This window comes from Toxorhynchites rutilus, chromosome 1 (genome assembly GCF_029784135.1).
Source record: "Toxorhynchites rutilus septentrionalis strain SRP chromosome 1, ASM2978413v1, whole genome shotgun sequence".
NCBI classification, from domain to species: Eukaryota; Metazoa; Arthropoda; class Insecta; order Diptera; family Culicidae; genus Toxorhynchites; species Toxorhynchites rutilus.
Window position 1 is genome coordinate 117,118,563 of NC_073744.1, and position 23,936 is coordinate 117,142,498.

General features: G+C 39.2%; 1 protein-coding gene across 1 annotated transcript in view; it reads left to right on the forward strand.

The window, feature by feature from the left end:
* LOC129761691 (ragulator complex protein LAMTOR3 homolog) overlaps positions 1-23,936 on the forward strand; it is a 305,844-nt gene that overhangs the window by 231,418 nt on the left and 50,490 nt on the right. The gene's annotated exons all lie outside the window — the stretch shown is intronic.

A 23,936-nucleotide genomic window follows, 5' to 3' on the forward strand; every position in this document is an offset into this window, starting at 1 on the left:
ATCGCCTCCCGTGTTCAGATTTGGGATCAGAATACGGAGAATTTAGTTCGGTTTTCTTCTTGTTGTTTTGACCAAGACGGGTCTATGGTACTAGGTGAGGCCATTTTGTCACTAAGTGGGTTAAGGGAGCGGTATATGAAAATAGTACGGAAGAAAGCAGGAGGGGATTTATTTGCTTGAAGCGTGAAAGAGACAGACTGATCACGAGTGAGCCAAGACGGGTCTATGGTACTAGGTGAGGCCGTTTCGTCACTAAGTTGGTTAGGAGAGCGGTATATGAAAACAGTACGGAAGAAAGCAGAAGGGGAATTATTTCCTTGAAGCGTGAAAGAGACAGACTGATCAGGAGCGAGCTTCGGCACTAGCGTATTGTGTTTTGTTTACAAACAAAACACAGTAGACTTCCAACCCTTAGAAAAATCCTCGGTCGAAAACTACTAAATACATTTGGTAATGCAAAATTAGTAGAATGTACAAATTTTTTGTACATATTGTCAACAAACCCGCATCCCTACCAGAGATTAGTATATTTTACTCGATAACATTAGTAAGCTTGGATATTGTCATATCTGAAAACTGGTGAGAAAAGCGCGTATTAACCATTTTCATTGCTCCCATAAGGCAATACGGAGGTATAATAAGGATATAATTCTGATACGTGCATTTTCGGCGAGAAAATGTAGCCGATATTGGGCTTCCGAATCATGGTTCTACTTGACATATGTGTTTATTAGTACGGTCGAAAATGACTATAGATTGGTACTATTTACCAAAAAATTCGTTATATTTACTAATTATTTCTCTCAGTGAAGATGGCTGAAGAGTGGTTTTAGCAAGTTGGCCCACCTTAGGATATACTTCTATGCGCCTTGGAGTGAGCTTGGGCACAAGCGTATTGTGTTTTGTTTACAAACAAAACACAGTAGATTTCCAATATGGCTGAAGAGTGATTTTAGCAAGTTGGCCCACCTTAGGATATACTTCTACGCGCCTTGGTTTTGACTTTCCGAAAACAATTCATTTTCTGACCGCGAAGCAGAGCTCATATGCCCAAGGCGCGTAGAAGTATATCCTAAGGTGGGCCAACTTGCTAAAACCACTCTTCAGCCATCTTGGAAGTCTAATGTGTTTTGTTTGTAAACAAAACACAATACGCTTGTGCCCAAGCTCGCTCGTGATCAGTCTGTCTCTTTCACGCTTCAAAGAAATAATTCCCCTTCTGCTTTCTTCCTTACTGTTTTCATATACCGCTCCCCTAAACAACTTAGTGACGAAACGGCCTCACCTAGTACCATAGACCCGTCTTGCATATGCCAAGGCCATCGTTCTAGCCAGAGATGCCAACTTTCCTGATTTTTGAGGATTTCCCAGACTTTTTGGCACGTTCCCTGATATCCTGACAAACACTCAATTTCTATAAATGGTAAATGGCCGGAATGAATTTTGCACCATTTAATTTATCAGAATAAAAATTATCCCTAATAAATAAGGCTTGAAACATTTAGAATCCGAAATCACTGTTCGTTTTATAGTAGTGGTCGTAGTAGGCGTATTTGATATATTCTGACGGATAAAGTGCGCTACACGTACACCGTCCCGTCACCGTGAAGTCAACGTAATACCAGGGGCAGACATACAGCTGTACTAGCGTTGTACGTGTACAGCGTTGTACAGGTACCATCGTAGCATGACAGACATACTTTGGTTGTACATTGCACCGCATGTCAAACTGACAATCAAAAATTCGACCAATTTTCACCACATGTTTCAATGAAAAAGTTTGTGAAAGTATAAGCGTAAGAACACACTTGACGACTCTCCCGCGCGGATTTTGCAATGACAGACCGCCGCGGAGTCAGATAATGAAATGTGAATTAGATAAAACACATAAGGCGGGGCGAGTGTGTGCGGTTCCAATATCTCTGTTGTACGGTTCCTCATACGCTGCGGTGGGTCGATGGAGATGATGCGCCGCAACGGTTTTGTGAGAGTATTGGTGTTTATGCGCTTTCGAAAGGTGTAAATAAAGGCCCATTTATACGTTGCCTTCACAATGAACAGCTACTGACCCGATGAACTTGCTTGACTTGCCTTGTCCGTTCACACAATGTGAGCTGCTGGCAAGAAACTAGATACTACGGCACGGGTTTACCAGAGATGCCAGACGATTTTCCAAATGCCCATCAAATAGTCAGAAACAGCCGAATTTGCCAGATGATTGATCCGAAATCGACTTCTTTATTGGCAGTTTTCGTCTTAGGTTTTCAGTTGAATTTATCATCACACAATTTTATCGCGAAACACACGCCGTGTTTACAAATACTTTGTGCTGAATTTCTTTGAACTGAAGGTACTATCCGAAAAAAGCAGAAAGAAAAAAGGATTCGGGCCAGAAATTGGATGCAAAGAAAAGGAGCAACAAATACAACATTGAAGTAACTCCACGATGATGATTCCCGAGAGTACAGAGCAGTGTTGAGAATAACACCTGAAAAAGTGAAAAAACTGTTGGATTTAATTGCTCCACAAATACAACGCCAAGATACACTCATGAGGGATGCTATACCTACAAGAGTGAAACTAGAATTGATGTGCCTTTCTTCTGGAATATCGTTCAGATTATTGTCGATATTTTTTAGAATCTCGAAAGCATCCATAGCTAAATTAATTCCGAAAGTATGTGGTGCTACAAATGGCAGTCTAAAAGATTTTTCAAAATTTGACTTATTTCGCCTTGACAGCAGCTTCGTGTACCAATTTGTGAAATGAAAATGATAGTAGATTTGCAGGAGGAATAAATACGCCTCAAAAACTAATGAATGAAAATAATGAATGAAAATCTCCTTTTTCAAATCGAATATGTATTCTGTTTCTTAGAACAAAACTTTTTTTTGCAAGTTGTGAGCGAATTTTGAATGAAAATTGTGCTCGATAATGATTTTATATTTAGATTCCCAATGAAACTTTCTCAAAAAGAAAGGGCAAGCGTGCAAAACAAAATAACAACGATTCCGTTTAGAAACTATGAGGGTTTTATTTGTTTTTCCAATGATTTTCAAGTCTATAAATATCTTCGCATATTTTCAAATATCTTAAAAATAGAGCCATGTAAAGACAATGTACAGATTTGGCATCCCTGATTCGAGCGCTAAATTCTATATTTGACGTTTTGAGGGATGCGAGTGCGAGTAAATTCAAAAAACTTTGAAGTAGCTCGCACGTCGAATCACACATGACACTAAAGGCTGATTTAGACGATGCCAGTCAGCGCTCTAGTTGAAGTATCCAGTGAACAGAGAACAGACACTCTGTTCAAGTTACTTTTACCAGTATCGAACAAGTAATTGGCCTCTAACTTGAACAGAGTGTCTGTTCTCTATTCACTGGATACTTCAACTAAAGCGCTGACTGGCATCGTCTAAATCAGCCTTAACTGGCATGATGTGTTCACATGGTGTGAGTAGCTGCACTGCAGTAACTGACTAGACCGACTCGTATGCTTACTAGCACCGTCTGAACCCGGTCTAAATAAATGTACTCTCAGGTGAGCCAATGTGTGAAAGCCACTCTGCGGTCATGTAGCTGCGGATACTCGAATTCCATCCAAATTGTCGATAAATGCAATATTTAAGACGTTTGTGATCAACTTCTCTCTCCCTCTCGCTCAGGTAAACATTCCCTCTTCGGTTTCCACCATTCTGTCTTTATATACCGCCCCTCTAATCCGCTTACTGACCAAACAGTTGTACCTAGTAGCATAGACTCTTTTTGCATCCGTCTATAAAATATAATAATGGCAGCTAGTGAAGCCGCCGAGAGCCGCTGATTGTGTTTTACATCGAGCTCCTGCTGCGACTTGTCATCGCAAAAACCGCGCCGGTGAGCCGTCTAGTGTGTTTCCACGCTAAAGGAATGAAATCTCGCTTAACTTTGGAAAATGTCCTATGTAACAATAGTAAACAAATCGAGTTAATGGATGCACGCTATTAGTTCTCAATCATTGAATTAATTACAAAAACAATCGTTCATGTATCTATCTTCTTCATATTTTTATCGCCGATACAAAAAGTATCCAATGTGCAGATTCGGATTTTAAGCACTCGGCTGTTACTTCGGACGCCACTTTCCTCCGACGCTCGGAACGTCCGAAGTAACAAAGCAGTCAAAACAACACGAAGTCGTACTTCGGTCGTTTTGAGTTTTTGTTTCCTACGGGCGTTGTTAGCGATTTCAGTGCAATTCAACGAGTGATAACAACAATAATCTGTACTTAGAACGAGATGCTGATATTTGGATTGCTGTTTAGTAGTTAGTTTCAGATTCTCATCGTGCAACGTAATATGTCCAATGTGCAAACGCGGCAGTCAAAACGTCCAATGTAACATTTTTCGTTCCTAGGCTTCAAATTTAAGCTCAAATCACGGAACAACAGTTACGATTGGTTTTTCAGAGTTATTCTTGACTGCTAGTGGTGAAAGTAGCGACAGAGACCTTTCAAGACAATTCGCAGATTAATGTTCGGGTCTTCAACTTCGTTTTTCTCGAGTTGACGAAATGTTACATTGGACCTTTTCAAAAGTTACGCGAGAAATGTCAAATATTCTCTCATGGAAATCGTATGGTAACATTCACATACACCATCATCGGCAACATTGACGTCGGCAAAATAAGTCCAAGAGAATAGTTGACGGGACGGTGACGGTGACGCTATATGTGTAGCGCACTTAATTGCCTGTAATAACCTGTATCATTCGACGGTAAAAATTTCACATTGATCCGTTTTGATTTTTCAAAAAACAGGAAGTGTGTTATATCTATGGTATAACCGCAAGGGTGACGTAGGACTATCGTTGATTTAGAGATCATTTGTATGAAGTTGAATCTGAATTCATTCTGAATGAATGAATATTTGGAAAACTTCGAAAACGAGAGCGTTACGTTGGAGGCACAAGGTTTTATGCATCCAATATTGGATACGGAAATATCCTACTGATGGGGAAGAATAATCTTCAGAAGCTATCCTGTTGATTGCGATTGATTGAAAAACCACAAAACCAAATGTATTTGGTCACAGTGTTACATGGATAGAAAACATTCAATTAAACTCTTTCACATGAATATATTTTGAAAATTCCCAAAGGAACTGGTAGATTATTTTCAGTAACGATTAGTTATTTCCACATTTTCCTCGATACTGGAAGCCCACCAGTGGTTAATGCCAACTCGATAACCACCTGTTAATAGCACTTGATTGAAACATATTTGGTCACAGTGTTACATGGATAGAAAACATTCAATTAAACTCTTTCACATGAATATATTTTGAAAATTCCCAAAGGAACTGGCAGATTATTTTCAGTAACGATTAGTTATTTCCACATTTTCCTCGATACTGGAAGCCCACCAGTGGTTAATACCAACTCGATAACCACCTGTTAATAGCACTTGATTGAAACATTTTTGGTCACAGTGTTACATGGATAGAAAACATTCAATTAAACTCTTTCACATGAATATATTTTGAAAATTCCCAAAGGAACTGGCAGATTATTTTCCAGCAATGATTAGATCTTTCCGGAACTTTCTCGATGCTGAATGGCATCCTAACGGAAAGAGTTCGGCGCGTGTATGTGTCGATCCTTTGCCGTCCACCTCCTCCAGCACGTTAGGCAACGATGTTGTCTTGTCGATGTCCTCACGAAAAATGAATGTGTCTCACCACCAGAATATCGCTTAAGTATGCTTTTTGTGTGTGATTGAATCGAGAGAAGGTGTGGTTTACGATGGCAATTTGGAAGGCAAACTAGAGGGGAATGAACTCTCTGAGCTCGGAACTTTCGGCGACTGAGCAATAATCGATTGCGGGCGCATACAATATTGGATACGGAAATATCCTACTGATGGGGAAGAATAATCTTCTGAAGCTATCCTGTTAATTGCGATTGATTGAAAAACCACAAAACCAAATGTATTTGGTCACAGTGTTACATGGATAGAAAACATTCAATTAAACTCTTTCACATGAATATATTTTGAAAATTCCCAGAGGAACTGGCAGATTATTTTCCAGCATTGATTAGATCTTTCCGGAACTTTCTCGATGCTGAATGGCATCCTAACGGAAAGAGTTCTGCGCGTGTATGTGTCGATCCTTCGCCATCCACCTCCTCCAGCACGTTAGGCAACGATGTTGTCTTGTCGATGTCCTCACGAAAAATGAATGTGTCTCACCACCAGAATATCGCTTAAGTATGCTTTTTGTGTGTGATTGAATCGAGAGAAGGTGTGGTTTACGATGGCAATTTGGAAGGCAAACTAGAGGGGAATGAACTCTCTGAGCTCGGAACTTTCGGCGACTGAGCAATAATCGATTGCGGGCGCATACAATATTGGATACGGAAATATCCTACTGATGGGGAAGAATAATCTTCTGAAGCTATCCTGTTAATTGCGATTGATTGAAAAACCACAAAACCAAATGTATTTGGTCACAGTGTTACATGGATAGAAAACATTCAATTAAACTCTTTCACATGAATATATTTTGAAAATTCCCAGAGGAACTGGCAGATTATTTTCAGTAACGATTAGTTATTTCCACATTTTCCTCGATACTGGAAGCCCACCAGTGGTTAATACCAACTCGATAACCACCTGTTAATAGAACTTGATTGAAACATATTTGGTCACAGTGTTACATGGAATTAAACTCTTTCGCATGAATATATTTTGAAAATTCCCAAAGCAACTGGCAGATTATTTTCCAGCATTGATTAGATCTTTCCGGAACTTTCTCGATGCTGAATGGCATCCTAACGGAAAGAGTTCTGCGCGTGTATGTGTCGATCCTTCGCCGTCCACCTCCTCCAGCACGTTAGGCAACGATGTTGTCTTGTCGATGTCCTCACGAAAAATGAATGTGTCTCACCACCAGAATATCGCTTAAGTATGCTTTTTGTGTGTGATTGAATCGAGAGAAGGTGTGGTTTACGATGGCAATTTGGAAGGCAAACTAGAGGGGAATGAACTCTCTGAGCTCGGAACTTTCGGCGACTGAGTAATCGATTGCGGGCGCATACAATATTGGATACGGAAATATCCTACTGATGGGGAAGAATAATCTTCTGAAGCTATCCTGTTAATTGCGATTGATTGAAAAACCACAAAACCAAATGTATTTGGTCACAGTGTTACATGGATAGAAAACATTCAATTAAACTCTTTCACATGAATATATTTTGAAAATTCCCAGAGGAACTGGCAGATTATTTTCAGTAACGATTAGTTATTTCCACATTTTCCTCGATACTGGAAGCCCACCAGTGGTTAATACCAACTCGATAACCACCTGTTAATAGCACTTGATTGAAACATATTTGGTCACAGTGTTACATGGATAGAAAACATTCAATTAAACTCTTTCACATGAATATATTTTGAAAATTCCCAGAGGAACTGGCAGATTATTTTCAGTAACGATTAGTTATTTCCACATTTTCCTCGATACTGGAAGCCCACCAGTGGTTAATACCAACTCGATAACCACCTGTTAATAGCACTTGATTGAAACATATTTGGTCACAGTGTTACATGGATAGAAAACATTCAATTAAACTCTTTCACATGAATATATTTTGAAAATTCCCAGAGGAACTGGCAGATTATTTTCAGTAACGATTAGTTATTTCCACATTTTCCTCGATACTGGAAGCCCACCAGTGGTTAATACCAACTCGATAACCACCTGTTAATAGCACTTGATTGAAACATATTTGGTCACAGTGTTACATGGATAGAAAACATTCAATTAAACTCTTTCACATGAATATATTTTGAAAATTCCCAAAGGAACTGGCAGATTATTTTCCAGCAATGATTAGATCTTTCCGGAACTTTCTCGATGCTGAATGGCATCCTAACGAAAAGAGTTCTGCGCGTGTATGTGTCGATCCTTCGCCGTCCTCCTCCTCCAGCACGTTAGGCAACGATGTTGTCTTGTCGATGTCCTCACGAAAAATGAATGTGTCTCACCACCAGAATATCGCTTAAGTATGCTTTTTGTGTGTGATTGAATCGAGAGAAGGTGTGGTTTACGATGGCAATTTGGAAGGCAAACTAGAGGGGAATGAACTCTCTGAGCTCGGAACTTTCGGCGACTGAGCAATAATCGATTGCGGGCGCATACAATATTGGATACGGAAATATCCTACTGATGGGGAAGAATAATCTTCTGAAGCTATCCTGTTAATTGCGATTGATTGAAAAACCACAAAACCAAATGTATTTGGTCACAGTGTTACATGGATAGAAAACATTCAATTAAACTCTTTCACATGAATATATTTTGAAAATTCCCAGAGGAACTGGCAGATTATTTTCAGTAACGATTAGTTATTTCCACATTTTCCTCGATACTGGAAGCCCACCAGTGGTTAATGCCAACTCGATAACCACCTGTTAATAGCACTTGATTGAAACATATTTGGTCACAGTGTTACATGGATAGAAAACATTCAATTAAACTCTTTCACATGAATATATTTTGAAAATTCCCAAAGGAACTGGCAGATTATTTTCCAGCATTGATTAGATCTTTCCGGAACTTTCTCGATGCTGAATGGCATCCTAACGGAAAGAGTTCTGCGCGTGTATGTGTCGATCCTTCGCCGTCCACCTCCTCCAGCACGTTAGGCAACGATGTTGTCTTGTCGATGTCCTCACGAAAAATGAATGTGTCTCACCACCAGAATATCGCTTAAGTATGCTTTTTGTGTGTGATTGAATCGAGAGAAGGTGTGGTTTACGATGGCAATTTGGAAGGCAAACTAGAGGGGAATGAACTCTCTGAGCTCGGAACTTTCGGCGACTGAGCAATAATCGATTGCGGGCGCATACAATATTGGATACGGAAATATCCTACTGATGGGGAAGAATAATCTTCTGAAGCTATCCTGTTAATTGCGATTGATTGAAAAACCACAAAACCAAATGTATTTGGTCACAGTGTTACATGGATAGAAAACATTCAATTAAACTCTTTCACATGAATATATTTTGAAAATTCCCAGAGGAACTGGCAGATTATTTTCAGTAACGATTAGTTATTTCCACATTTTCCTCGATACTGGAAGCCCACCAGTGGTTAATACCAACTCGATAACCACCTGTTAATAGCACTTGATTGAAACATATTTGGTCACAGTGTTACATGGATAGAAAACATTCAATTAAACTCTTTCACATGAATATATTTTGAAAATTCCCAAAGGAACTGGCAGATTATTTTCCAGCAATGATTAGATCTTTCCGGACCTTTCTCGATGCTGAATGGCATCCTAACGGAAAGAGTTCTGCGCGTGTATGTGTCGATCCTTTGCCGTCCACCTCCTCCAGCACGTTAGGCAACGATGTTGTCTTGTCGATGTCCTCACGAAAAATGAATGTGTCTCACCACCAGAATATCGCTTAAGTATGCTTTTTGTGTGTGATTGAATCGAGAGAAGGTGTGGTTTACGATGGCAATTTGGAAGGCAAACTAGAGGGGAATGAATCTCTGAGCTCGGAACTTTCGGCGACTGAGTAATAATCGATTGCGGGCGCATACAATATTGGATACGGAAATATCCTACTGATGGGGAAGAATAATCTTCTGAAGCTATCCTGTTAATTGCGATTGATTGAAAAACCACAAAACCAAATGTATTTGGTCACAGTGTTACATGGATAGAAAACATTCAATTAAACTCTTTCACATGAATATATTTTGAAAATTCCCAGAGGAACTGGCAGATTATTTTCAGTAACGATTAGATATTTCCACATTTTCCTCGATACTGGAAGCCCACCAGTGGTTAATGCCAACTCGATAACCACCTGTTAATAGCCGCGCGTGTATGTGTGTGTAGCGATGTCTTCCCAGGGAACCGTTTGTGGCATCACTCTCCTCCTGATAGATTCCCTTCTGGCCTAGGGTGCACAAACAGGCTCTTGGTGACACCGTTCATCCGCGCTTTCATGATAAATAAAGAGCTTCACCGCAACAGCGACAACATGCTCCAATCGCTGTTCAATTAGAACTGAGTGGATTTCCGAGCGCCGCTCGCTTATATACCGATTGGTGATTTCAATAGCCTGTTTTGAAAGCAATTTTAAGACTATTGAAACAAGTTTTTGGATCAAAAAGTAACAAGTATATAACGCGTAGACATTTTATCTTTCGAATGAAGTGTTTATCATACCATTTCGTTCAGTTGTTTAGGAGCTATTAACGCTCAAAATCTCGGTCTCCGGCGTAACGCTTTCGTTTTCGAAACTTTGATTTTACACCCCGGTATAGAAATGAAAGACGTAGTCCTACGTCAAAAGGGGAGAAGAAATTTGATTTTTGACACCCACATTCAAAATCCGGCGTAGTCAGATACTAAATTCGCGAAACCGTTGAAATTGGCTAAATCAACCGTGTATGATGCGCTGAAACGTTTCGTGAACGAACTTACGATCGGAAGCTGAGGTTGAAGGTATTGTGAACAATGAGGGCAAACCTGAGACTCCCGGACGACATCCTTAAAAACACAACTCGAACCAACGTACTATCCGAAGAATCCGTATGCGAGAAAGTTATCGTAATTTCCTTGCCTGCAAACAAACAGGACGCTGAAGCAAAATCTGGCGGCCAAAAGACGCGATCGAAGATGGTATAATAAGGTTTTGACGAAGTACGAAAGTTGCATACTGATGGTTGACGAAACGCACGTGAAAATTGATTTTTCACTGCTCCCGGACCTGAAATTCAACAAGGCCACTGCCAGAGGAGATGTTCCCAGCAAATCTAAGCTCGTTTTCGCTAATTTGCCAAAAAGTTCTTGATTTGGCAATGGATTTGCAGATGTGGACAGAAAACCAAGGTTCTCGTCACAAACCAGACAATGGACTAGAAAATGTATAGGAAAGAGTTCCTGCAGAACCGTCCCCTACCGTTTATTAAGGCTGCCACTTGATTTCATTGAAAAAAGCCTCAATTCTCCCAATTGTCCCCAATTCGGCCTAATCGAAATATATTACGCAATTGTCAAGCGCAAATTGAAGAAGGGTGCCAAAGTGACTCGGGATGCTGAAGACATGATGAGGTTGTGGAATAGAATGGCCACTGAAGTAGACCAGCAGAGAGTCGAAACTTTGATGGAGGCTGTGAAGCATTCATATATTTACTGTACAGGTTCCTCAATGTAGTCGGTATAAACCTACACTGAAATCACCCGACACAGGGAATAAATATTGAGTATGACTTACCGGCTCGACAGTTGTCTGTTGTGAGAGGAAATGATGCCCAATGTATGGCTAACTAGTGTTGCCAGTATATAATATCAACATCACTGTTATACAGTCAACTGCGAGGGATAGGACGTTGTGTCTTTCACGCACCTCACATCTCCCTTCTCCCTTATTCTTTTTATGTTATTTTACTTTTTTGTGTCATGATTTGTCATTTCAATTTATTTTAATTTCTTCAATCAACGCTATAGAATACTTGAAATAGTGTAAACGGATTAAAAAAATGTACTGCTACGTGCATTTTATCTGATTACAATCCCAACGGTCTATACTGATCTGCATACTCTATCTATTCTTACCATTTGCGTAACACTTATAAAACGGTTTATAATTCAGAATGGTGTTTTGTAACTAGCATGATTTTTTAGAGGAACCAAAAATGGCGGCAAATTCTCTGGGTGATATCCATAAATGCAGTTCGATAATGCTGACGTAATATGTTTACATCCAAATTGGATGTCTACTTGCGGGAATGGACTGCCTTGTTTTGTATACTTTGGCTAGTGCCTGTACATACCAGATGAAGCAATTATGTGGCATTCTCGAATTTATGTGAAAGAGAAGGAAGGATTTTGTAGAATTTCATTCTCACACAGTTAATCTCTCGTATCTCGCTCTCGCATGTGAAAATGCGAAAATGGCATACCCTAGCAATAACAAAACAAACAACCCCCGCTCGACAAACCGTAATCCTCTTCCTATTGAAGTAATGATGTTGCTTCACTTGTATATATAATCATGGGCTAGATCTAAGTAAGTACTGCACGCACTCAATAGATATCAGCAAGTACTGTACGCACTCAATAACACGCAACTGTCAAAATTGTTCATTGCTTGTGTTTTTTTATTCTTTTCTTGTTCCTGTATCATCTAAATTCAAATCCGGAACTTCCCCTAGTTTCAGATTGTCACTCGACCATTACAGTGACTATGTGCTCCTCCACGGTCTAATAGGGGCGAAAACCTTTGGATTTTCCTTCCCGCATTACTTTCTCTGGAGAAAACCCTGATGATTGAGTTGGAAGCTAATATGCTATCAACCCAACTCGCATTATCACTTCTGCAGCCATTCAAACTCGCCGACATTGGGTGGCTGCTCCGCCACCATTCTTTTGCTGAAGCGGTTGTCCCAACACGCAGCTTTCATAGACGGTTGTCCCGACACGTCTCTTCAAAGCGGTTTCCCAACACGCGGTTTTCAGGCGGTTGTCCCGACACGCCACTTCCAAGCGGTTTCCCAACACGCAGTTTTCAGGCGGTTGTCCCAACACACCTATTTTTCAAGCGGTAATTCCAACACGCAGTACCTCTGGCGGTTGTCCCGACGCGCCATTTATTTTCACAGACGGTTGTCCCAACACGCCATATTTTTAGAATTTCTTTTCTCTATGTCGGGTGATTTCACTGCATATTTAAATATCCGGCAGGATCGCCAATGTGAAGCATTCATATATTTACTGTACAGGTTCCTCAATGTAGTCGGTATAAACCTACAGTGAAATCACCCGACACAGGGAATAAATATTGAGTATGACTTACCGGCTCGACAGTTGTCTGTTGTGAGAGGAAATGATGCCCAATGTATGGCTAACTAGTGTTGCCAGTATATAATATCAACATCACGGTTATACAGTCAACTGCGAGGGATAGGACGTTCCCAGCAAACATTAAATCGTATAATTTTGCACGTGCCAAGTCTTACAAGAAATCCGAATAAATCATAATCGCATATAATATCAATCAAAGTATGTATCGTGTATATTTGAAATCGTATTAAATGTAAAAACTCGATTGTAAATACCATTATCAAATTAAGTCGCAATTCGGTATAATAAACATCAATTTTATGATACACATTGTCGTAAAATATATTTAATCCGCATCATATGCGTATATTACGCTGATGCAGTTTGTGTGTCGTATAAGCGTATAATTTAAATCGATTCAGTACTGTAGTAAATCGTGTTGCATGCTGAAGAAAATCATGAAACAGTGAATCATATTAGATCCTAATAAAGAACATATTACATCATATTGAAATGTCAAGGAAATGTTGATGCAATCGAAAGTTTTAACCGCTGTTGAATTAAATTTCAAATAGCCGCGCGAGATAGCTGGTGGATGATAATCCAGACGACCGGAATTCGAACCCACATCGGAGCAGTTTTCACCAAACATCAATCTGTGCCATTTCAAACATTCATATTCCACTCCCAACACAAGTCAATCAAACAATTATTATTTCTACAAACATAAATACTCATATAAAAAAATGGCGATTCGTGAGGCTATAATAAACATTTCACGAAAATATTCTGCGCCATTTGTTTTTTTTTCCTATGTCTGTAATAAATCGTATATGAGTATGGCAAAAGTCGCTATTATAGCCGGTCAAAGTTGCATATTCATCCAAACAAATTCGGTAAGCATTTGCCATGTATTTATATGGCCTCCACTTTTGCATGCATATGCCAGTTAGGTGCATTATATGCCAATTAAATTTTAGGGCATATGATGTTATATATACGCTTGTTATGCGATTTAATGTTTGCTGGGTTGTGTCTTTCACGCACCTCACAGAGGCTATCCGAAGAAAAGTACGAAAATTCATTAAAACAGTAATGGAATAATTTTTTCAGTATTTTTTCTGAAAAGAACATATTTTTTGTACCTTTAACCAAAATTTGTGATTCCGGATACAATATGTCCTAGTCTCTACAAAGCAACCAGTCGATAAATTCCCACAAGTATTACTCGCAACTGGACAAATTAATGACAACGATCCTGAACAATCTTCCAAATTTAGTCAACCCAATATGAGCCATCCTGATTCCTCCTGATTTTTATTTTCATTCATCCTGATTTTTTAAAATTATGGTTGGCAACCCTGGTTCTAGCATGTAGCGTTAGCAGCAGCAGAAGTGGCAGCGTCGGCAACGGCGACAGCGGGCAACGAGTTTATTTTGTTGTGCTCTTACACTAAGAGCCTCCGCAGACCGCAGACATTTCATAGTTTAGTATGGTTTGGGCTAGTACAAACACCGACTCCCACTGAATCGATGCATTGTGCGCGTATGCATATCTCTTCTTACTGATCAAGAAGCCGATCAAACTATTGGACGAAAAAAGTCTGCAAGTCTGTGGGGGCTTCAAGGCCACTGTTCCACGAATATCATCAGCAACGACCAACGAGGTAACCCATCGCTTTCGTGTTATCGATCTATTACCCAGATATGGATGCAAAATTGCATGTGGTTGCATTCAGTTTACCTAAAAAGTCACAGGAGGGTTGTGTCCAAGACACGACCGCATAGTTGACGTAGGATTCCGTTGGGCTATCTGCTGCACGCTGATTTTGGATATGTTTGAAGAATTACATTGTTAAACTCTTCGATAATGATTTGGGTTCGTTTTGTCTGGTTGTTAGGTATTGTTTGTTCACTCCACCAGTGTCCATAACCGAGTGATAATGATAGAAGGATGGTGATTAGTCATTAGATGGTGCGTATCACGTACCAAAGCCGCCCTCTGTGGTCCTGGACGAGATGGCTCCTGTGTTATGTATGGATGAAATAAAGAAAAAAAGCTCATCAAAGCAATATAAGATAATTATCATTATCGAACCCAATTTTTCTCACCAGAAAAAAAAGTGTTACTTTAGTATAGAGAATATATATTTGAAATGGAAAAGTAATTTAATTCATATTTTTTTTATTTTCTGAGTGTTTATTCAACCCATTTCCTTTTCGCTTTAAACCCAACGGAACACGATGCTACATGCCTCAATGCGAATTTCAATTGGGCTAACAGCACCCAATACGATATGTAGAGCATATGCGAAATCACTTTTTCGAATATTCCTTCATTTTTCCAATTTTGCTCGACGCATGAACTTTCCTTGGGAGAAAAAAAATCGTTTCATATTTCAAGTCATTTTAACACAATAGCTTACATAATTTTACACTTACAGTTGTGCTAAAAGTTTTACGAAGCAACCAACATAAAAGTTACAAATTTGAATTTTATTTATATTCTATCAAGCATAAGTTCTATTCAGTTCATTGAAACATCATTCTTCAATCGAAAGATTCTTATTGGAACGAAAAAACACTTGTTCATCGCTCCCAACTTATTCGCCAGCACGTATGCAATCAGCAATGCCCACGCTAGTTACAATGAGCACTATCCATTTGTGCACGTCGTTAGTTAAACTATCGAGGGTATTTACATGCTGATTTCTCCCAAACACCATGGATTTGAAATCTCTGTTAGGGAATACATGTCGGTGGGAAAAAAAATCTCCCCCTACTTTCATGTATCTGCAATGCCAATTTCCCCTAGGCAGCTTGGTTTTGATGTCTCTGTTTGGGACCCGCCACATATGTCGTCAATTTCGACCTATCAGAAGTGGGTATTTCCGTTAGGATATGGGTTGAGATTTTTCAATTGTTCGATAGTTAGTTTCATGACATATATTATTTTATTCAATGTAAAAAATTGTTATGGAGTGCCGAAATTGATTGACGCAAAAATATCATCAATCCATCATGAAATGACTGAGCAATAAGCATTTGAAATTGGACAATTTTCACGGTGCGCTCGATTTTCGATTTTCAATTTGTACCCCAATATGTACCCGAAAGACGTAATCCTACGTCAAAAAGTGCATTGGCAAAACTAGGACACAAACATCGACATCGCGAGAACAAGAATGTAACCATTGGCGCTTTTCAGGGCCACCAGGTTACTACGAGTTATAACAATGCGTTGCATCCTAAAGTGATCTACGAAATAATAATACTTCACCCATAAGAAGGAAATAAAACAATTTATTTAAACATGTATTTACAAAGGTTGTACCATTTGTGTAGTCTTACGTCCCACTGGTTATTTCTCGACATTACCCATCCGTATATTTTCTCGATTGAAACTTTGCGGTATAGTTAAACCGTTAGTGCTTGTAAAATGTAAAACTAGAAATGGGTTATATCTGTGATATAACCGCAAGGTGGACGTAGGACTAACTCTGGCTTATCAATCATTAAGTAACAAGTTCAGAGTCCAATTATGTTGGGTGTACACTACGAAGAGCATCGAATACCATTGCCATGTATTTGCCTCTGATGTTCTCCGTACGAAAACTTTTGTCGGAGGGTTTTCATCAATCCGTTTATAGACGTTGAGGCTGGACTAGACGTTGATACCTTCGTTCAAGTTTTTCCTTGATGCTCAACTGTTCTGCAGGCTCTCCAAAACTACCAAATACATTTGGTAATGCAAAATTAGTAGAATGTACAAATTTTTTGTACATATTGTCAACAAACCCGCATCCCTACCAGAGTTTAGTATATTTTACTCGATAACATTAGTAAGCTTGGATATTGTCATATCTGAAAACTGGTGAGAATAGCGCGTATTAACCATTTTCATTGTTCCCATAAGGCAATACGGAGGTATAATAAGGACATAATTCTGATACGTGCATTTTCGGCGAGAAAATGTAGCCGATATTGGGCTTCCGAATCATGGTTCTGCTTGACATATGTGTTTATTAGTACGGTCGAAAATGACTATAGATTGGTAGTATTTACCAAAAAATTCGTTATATTTACTAATTATTTCTCTCAGTGCAGGATCGTCCAGTTTTTCTTCCTGTTGTTCAGCTACTGAATCAATACCATCATCATTAAATTCATCAAGTCACGAGCAATTTAAAATGCCTGCTTGATCAATGCAGTCCGTGATGTTTGATAGAAGACACCAAAGTCATCATTAATTTTGTCACGACCACGAGCAGAATGATTATTCGTATGCAGGAAAACCTTTTTTCTGTGCGGTCTTTTTTTGTGCGATTTGCTGTTCTTATGCGGATTGTTTTGTACGATTTTTTTGTGCGGTATATGAAAAAAATTATAGGAGGTTGTGTCCAAGATACGACCGCATTGTTGACGTAGAACTACGCTGTTATTTTATATAAGTCACTTATTTATACCTTCGGATATTATTCTATAATGCTGTGAAATTTTAGAAACAACTGCTTAATAGAATAATCTCTGAAGTAGTTTTTTCATTGTAGAATCAGTTGACGATAATTGCCCCATTCTTGCCCTCGCAAAACAATACACTAGCTGATCGTATGTCGCAATTTATTTCATGTCAAAGCATTGAAAATTTACCTCGAACGCTATTCCGGTGGCCTTTTTCGCAATTGACATAGACTCGGCTACAGTCGATTATATACATGTTGCACCAGCACCATTATTCCACATCTCATAACTACATCAATATATCTTTGGCACCGCATGGAAACAACAACAATGACAACACTTGCAATTATCAAATATCATGCTACATGTTATTTAGTATTGCCTCAAAGGAATCGTACCTCTAGGCATCGTTCGTACAACGTAAACCAAGCGCCAAACAAGCGTTCGCAATGGCATGCATACAAAGCCATACGTTGGTGGCTTGAAACTACAAGGAATATAAACACTTCTCATCATTTTGCTTTTTGACGTAGAACTACGTCGTTCATTAAGGGTGCCAAATCAGAAAACAGGTTACGTTTTTATGAAATAAAGTTAACGTTAATAACTATTTTTGCCGCGAACGGATTTTGGCGATTTACATACTAAACGAATCGGATCGAATCGAATCGGTTTGTAAATGATTGAAATTCATGAAAACTTTAAGCGTTTCCATTTTCCCATACATTTGTTCTGTCCATTTGTGTGCATTCTCGAACAGAGCTGTCAATAACGAGCAACTTATCGACGACCAACGGAGGGGAAATTGTAGGATTTAAAGTCTCCGTGAACAAAGAAAAAGTAGAAGAATGAAGGGGAACGTTGGCGGCTTGAAACTACAAGGAATATAAACACTTCTCATCATTTTGCTTTTTTTCTCAAAAGAAACGCTTCTGTTAATATTATTGGCCTCGAAAAAGTTGCATTACTTTCTCATGCTCGAGAGAAGCGCAGCTGTCACCCTTAGTGGAGGATGTTTTGCTACTGGCAAGCGAAACCTAATCACATACAAAATTCCAGAACGACATTAATTTTCTTGGTGACTAAACAAGCGAAATAAACTCTTTTTGTTAATAACAACCTCGAAAACAGCTTCATTATGATCAATATTAGCGAAAATGCAATCCTAGTTGAAGGCTGTTTTGCGACTGGCACGCGAACCCAAATAACTTATAACATTCCAGTAAGACATTCAAGATGTTTGGTATTCCCCAAATAATTTTTAGGCGCACAACCTTAACGCCTGCTTCGCCATAACGTTAGTTTAATGCATTGATGCATTCTCAAAGGCACCAACGAGGCCCTTATGATGACGGAAAACAAACAATGTTAACTGCTTGGAAATAGACTGAATTATGCCACACAGCTAGTACTCTGATGTAACACCCATCGATGCGAATTCGCTGATGAGTTTGTCAAAAGCCACCGCCTTCACGATATCCAAGTTGGATTACCACTGGTGGGGTCCAATCTTAGATCGAAGCGCAGCAAAAGCAAAGTGAACTGGATTGCTCAACAGTCCGATGCCGAATGAAAGTTTGCCTCAGCGAGATCCACTGTTTATACTCTAGGCAAGTATTCCCCTTCATTCTTCTACTTTTTCTTTGTTCACGGAGACTTTAAATCCTACGATTTCCCCTCCGTTGGTCATCGATAAGTTGCTCGTTATTGACAGCTCTGTTCGGGAATGCACACAAATGGACAGAACAAATGTATGAGAGATGGAAACGCTTAAAGTTTTCATGAAATTAAACCATTTACAAACCAGTGAATTCTAATGTATAGCATATTAAACAAATCTTACGGAATTTCCGATTCGTTTAGTATGTAAATCGCCAAAATCCGTTCGCGGCAAAAATAGTTATTAACGTTAACTTTATTTCATAAAAACGTGACCTGTTTTCTGATTTTGGCACCCTTCATGAAAGACGTAGTTCTACGTCAAAAAAGCATATTTGATATTTGCGTCTGAATTATCAACTCCTCAAATCATTCCCATCCTTCCATCAAATGCTCTAAGTTGCGCATGACTTGATTTCTATAGGAACAATTTTCGACATACAAATAAAAGCACAACACAGCCACGCGCAACCGAAAAGACAAACTGTCCCATCGCAAAGCAGGGAAACAAAAGGAAATCGAACGGTGAACGGTGTGGATTTGAGTTACTTCCTTGGAGGAAACTTTTTTATGTGGTCCCTATCTACCGTACAAAAAATTTTTTTTCCTCGCAAATTGTGTACCGAACACGATTTTTCAAAGCTACTGGTGATGTTTTGTACGATTTTTTATGAGTTTTTTTGCGGTCGTACGGTCTTTAAGTGGCATAAACGGAAATATTATTTATGGTGTAATAATGAAAATTACCGAAATTACCGGTTATTGATTGTAAAATTAGCGGTAATTTGGTAATGGAAAATGACCCGATATTACCGGTAAAACCGGTAACGGCAAATCCGGTTAACAATCCCTAGTCATAGCTATTTGTAGTAATGATTGTGTATTTTTTCCTAATTTGTAGCCGTGGATCAGACCCAATCGATGCAGGATCCGATGTCGATAGTTTAGATAGTTCAATAAATAATGTAAATAGTTTAGATAGTTCAATAAATAATTTAAATAGTTTAGATAGTTCAATAAATAAATAAAGATGCATAAAAAAGCTCAATAAATTCATAACAATATATGCATAAAGGTTGGGTTGAACCGACTGCTTATACTGGGTTATACTGGTTATATTTGTTTACCATTGTTATCGCGTAATATGTACAAAGAATTCGTATTGCAAAAAATACTAAATATTGGTAATATTTACCAAAAAGCTCGTCATATATAGCAATTTTTCGGGAGAGTGTATGATCGGCAATTATGATGAGCACGAGGAATCGCTCTTTTTACACAAACGATAGCGTGAAGTGTAAACCAGAATAACATCGGTGGATGAACTCGGTGTATTCATAATGAATTCTACCAAATGTTTACAGTGCGTGCAATCCGGAATAAATACTCACTACACATTGTTTTCACGTGTAGTGTATTCGGGAATAAGGCCCATCGACTTTGTTTCCTCCAAGAACATGGCTATACGTGGCACCTTCTTTCAGCATAGTCTCCAACACTGTTACACCTGGAGATCACCTCCGCAAACAGAAACACAAATTGACCACGTTTCGATCGACGGTCAACACATCTCGGATATCATCGACGTCAGAATTCATCGTGGCGCTAACATCGATTCAGACCACATCGATCAGTGTCACGCTTTCTTTGTCGAAACATTAAACTTGCTCCCCGGTACAGAAATGAAAGACGTAGTCCTACGTCAAAAATCTCACGTTCACGGGAACTCTAAACCTAAGATAGGTCAGATCAGGGTGGCATTTCGCATTTCGAAACGAGTAACTCGTTTCGAGACACTCGAATCAAACTCGAATCGAACTGATTATAGTATTATGTATCTTTTTCGAGTTTATATTTACAGTGTACTACATTTCGAGCAAAATTTGTCTCGAAGAGAAATGTCAAATTTTTGGATTTGTAAACAAAGCCAAGTTTACGGCTATTAAGCTGATATTATATTAGAATTGTGATTAAAAAGAAAAGATCGCGAAATGTTTTTTGACGACAACGATAGTGAAGAAGCAAGGCGCTTATATCAATGTATAGCAGGTGAATCAACATCATCACTTCAACAAGAAGGGGATTGCTGTTTGTGGAGCGGGGGTTGTTTGTTTTGTTATTTGCTAGGATACGCCATTTTTACATTTCCACATGCGAGAGTAGTGGAAATGAGAATGAAATTCTACAAAATCATCCCTTCTTTTTCACATAAATTCGCGAAAGCCGAACATAATAGGCATCGTTCGAATAAGCGTCGTAGCGTCGATAATTCCATAGCTGCAGGAACAGCAGTGCTCCTGAAAGTTCGTTGGAACACGGTTGTATCCAAAATATTTTTAAATGCTTCTCGACTAAGCCTGAAATGCTACCGAAACCTTAAAACAAAAGAATAACTATTCGTCGAAAACGTATATGAGACAAACTCGCTCATTTTCACTTAGCGAAAGAGCACTGCGCCGAAAGGTATGCACATCGCGCTGGTGTGATCGAAGAGCAGTATTAATTTCATGTCGTCTAAAGACGACGCTCGTACATACAGGACGTCGCGTGGATGTCGTCTATAGACGGCGCTCGTAACGAAAGAGTTAAACAAGTGATAATAAGTTTCAAACAAGGGAAAAATGAGTCTATCATTGCAGAGCATTCACAAGATACTGTTTAAATTCTTCTCTAGTTCTTTTTCCATAATTTTGATATCCGTCTAAAGAAAATCTGAATCACTTTCCGCTTTTGTCAAGTTCCTTGAAACCCATCATATGTTTTCTATGAGGATTATGCCTCTGACCGACGCTGCTGACCAGTTTCTGTTTAAATAATTAAATCAAACCTCATGTCCCGTATATCAAATCTACAGTTTAATCGTGTGAGATGACTAAGTTTCTGTTATGTCTATCTTCAATATAAAACATTGTTACAGTGTAGTCGGAGCTGGACTCCGTTCGTAACGCAGGTAACGCCTGCCCTGACTGATAAATGTCAGTGACATTTGACAATAAAGTCAGTTCTATTTCAATCATCAACAATTAGAGGCGAATGAAATGAAAACTTTAAAACCTCTATAATTCATCACGTTCGTTCGTTCATCAACAAGACCGCACGTGTATAAATTACAGCTCCCGAAAAACCTCTCAATAAATCTAATAGTGGCGACGAGGAAAAAGGTTTTAAAAATCAGTGAAAACAAAAGTGAAACAATGTAATTCAAATGGACAATAAAAGAACAGTTTTTTTTCAAATTGATAGTGTTTTTTGTGCGATTTTATGCATAGAAACTAATACCATTTTTATATCTTTTTTTCACAGCTTGGACAACGCCATCCGTCATCTTAGGGATTCTTTTGTCTCCTATTCTGGATCAGGAAACTGTTGTTCCTGATAAAAGTGTTGGACCAAGATTCGGAACATTAATCCGGACAATTAGCTGCCTCCGAAGAGTTATTTCGACGGTAAATCAAAAAAATTTTGTCGGCAAGGGTCGTACGGCTGTATCGGTGAGTCATTTTGATCTTATTATTTTTTTTAAATGTGAGAGGCTAATTAGTTTTGACGTAGGATTACGTCTTTCGGGAACATATTGGGGTACAAATTGAAAAACGAAAATCGATCGCATCGTGAAAAATGTCCAATTTCAAACGCTTATTACTCATTCATTTCATGATGGATTGATGAGATTTTTGCATCAAACGATTACGGCACTCCATAACAATTTTTCACATTGAATAAAATAGTATATATCATATAATTAACTATCGAACAATTGAAAAAAATCAACCTCTCTCCAAACAGAGATACCCAGTCCTGATTGGTCGAAATTGACGTCATTTATTTTTCGCGCCCGATTCGTTCTCTCACCGGCAAGCTGCATGGCAATCGAGTAGGAGGCGCCTACTTCACACATACCAAATGATATAAAACGAGCGCGCATTCGTGGATCTCATTCATTCTTACAACGGACAACAACAAGTGGAGAGCAGCAGCAGTGGAAGCGGCTAATATATAGGCGAGCATAGAAGTTGAGCGATCAAAATGCGAGCTGTGTCTCAAATCGAGCTTCTATGGCAGCATAAGCAGCGGCGAACAGTAGCAACGGTTGTTGGAACCGGTCTACTACTAGTGGCAGTAGCAAGCATCACGAGCGGATCGTTTCAGGCACGCTCTCTCCGTCAAAAGTGCGAGAACGTTTATTGGCATCGTGAAAGTGCAACATCGAATCCGAGCGGCCAACAATTGAGCTGTGTCTCACTTAAGTGGCAGTAGCAGCAGCAGCGGCGGTAAACATCGAGGCCAAACCACAACAATTGAGCTGTGTCTGGCATCGGTCCGCTACTGTTGGCAATAACAAACATTATGAGTAGAGAGTTTCAGGCATGCTCTCTTTCTCTACTGCTGCTGCTACTGCTGTTACTCAGTCAGATTTCTCATTCTTGTTGGACGCTCAGATCAATAAACGTCTGTGTTTCTAGTGTGCATTTCTGGTACTCCTGTTCACATCAACCAATACAATTGGATGCGGTAATGGAGGTAAAGGAGACAAAGGACCCGGTTAAGGAAGAGTGTATCGCAAGGTTCCACATGACAACATCCAGTGTATCAAACCCGCTATCCGTTGTTTAGCTCACCGTGATGGTGTCAACGAAACCCTTGCAAACCGACGCACAGAAGCCGAAGATGCCAAAGCCAATGAAAGCAGCAGCGACTCCGAAAAAACTACCGCTGCCAAAAAGTTAACAACTACTACATCCGACTGAAACCTCACATTAGCACGCAGCAGATTTCGTACAACCCATTTAACCATTCCAGTCCTTTTCAGGACTTTCGATATTGCTTTGAAACGAAAGAGTTTAATTTATTGTTTTCCACTTATTATAAAAATGATAAAAAACTATGATCAAAAATACTGTTTATTTTTACATTTTCTTTGATCATGTGCAACTAACAGGAAACTTATCACGTCAGAAA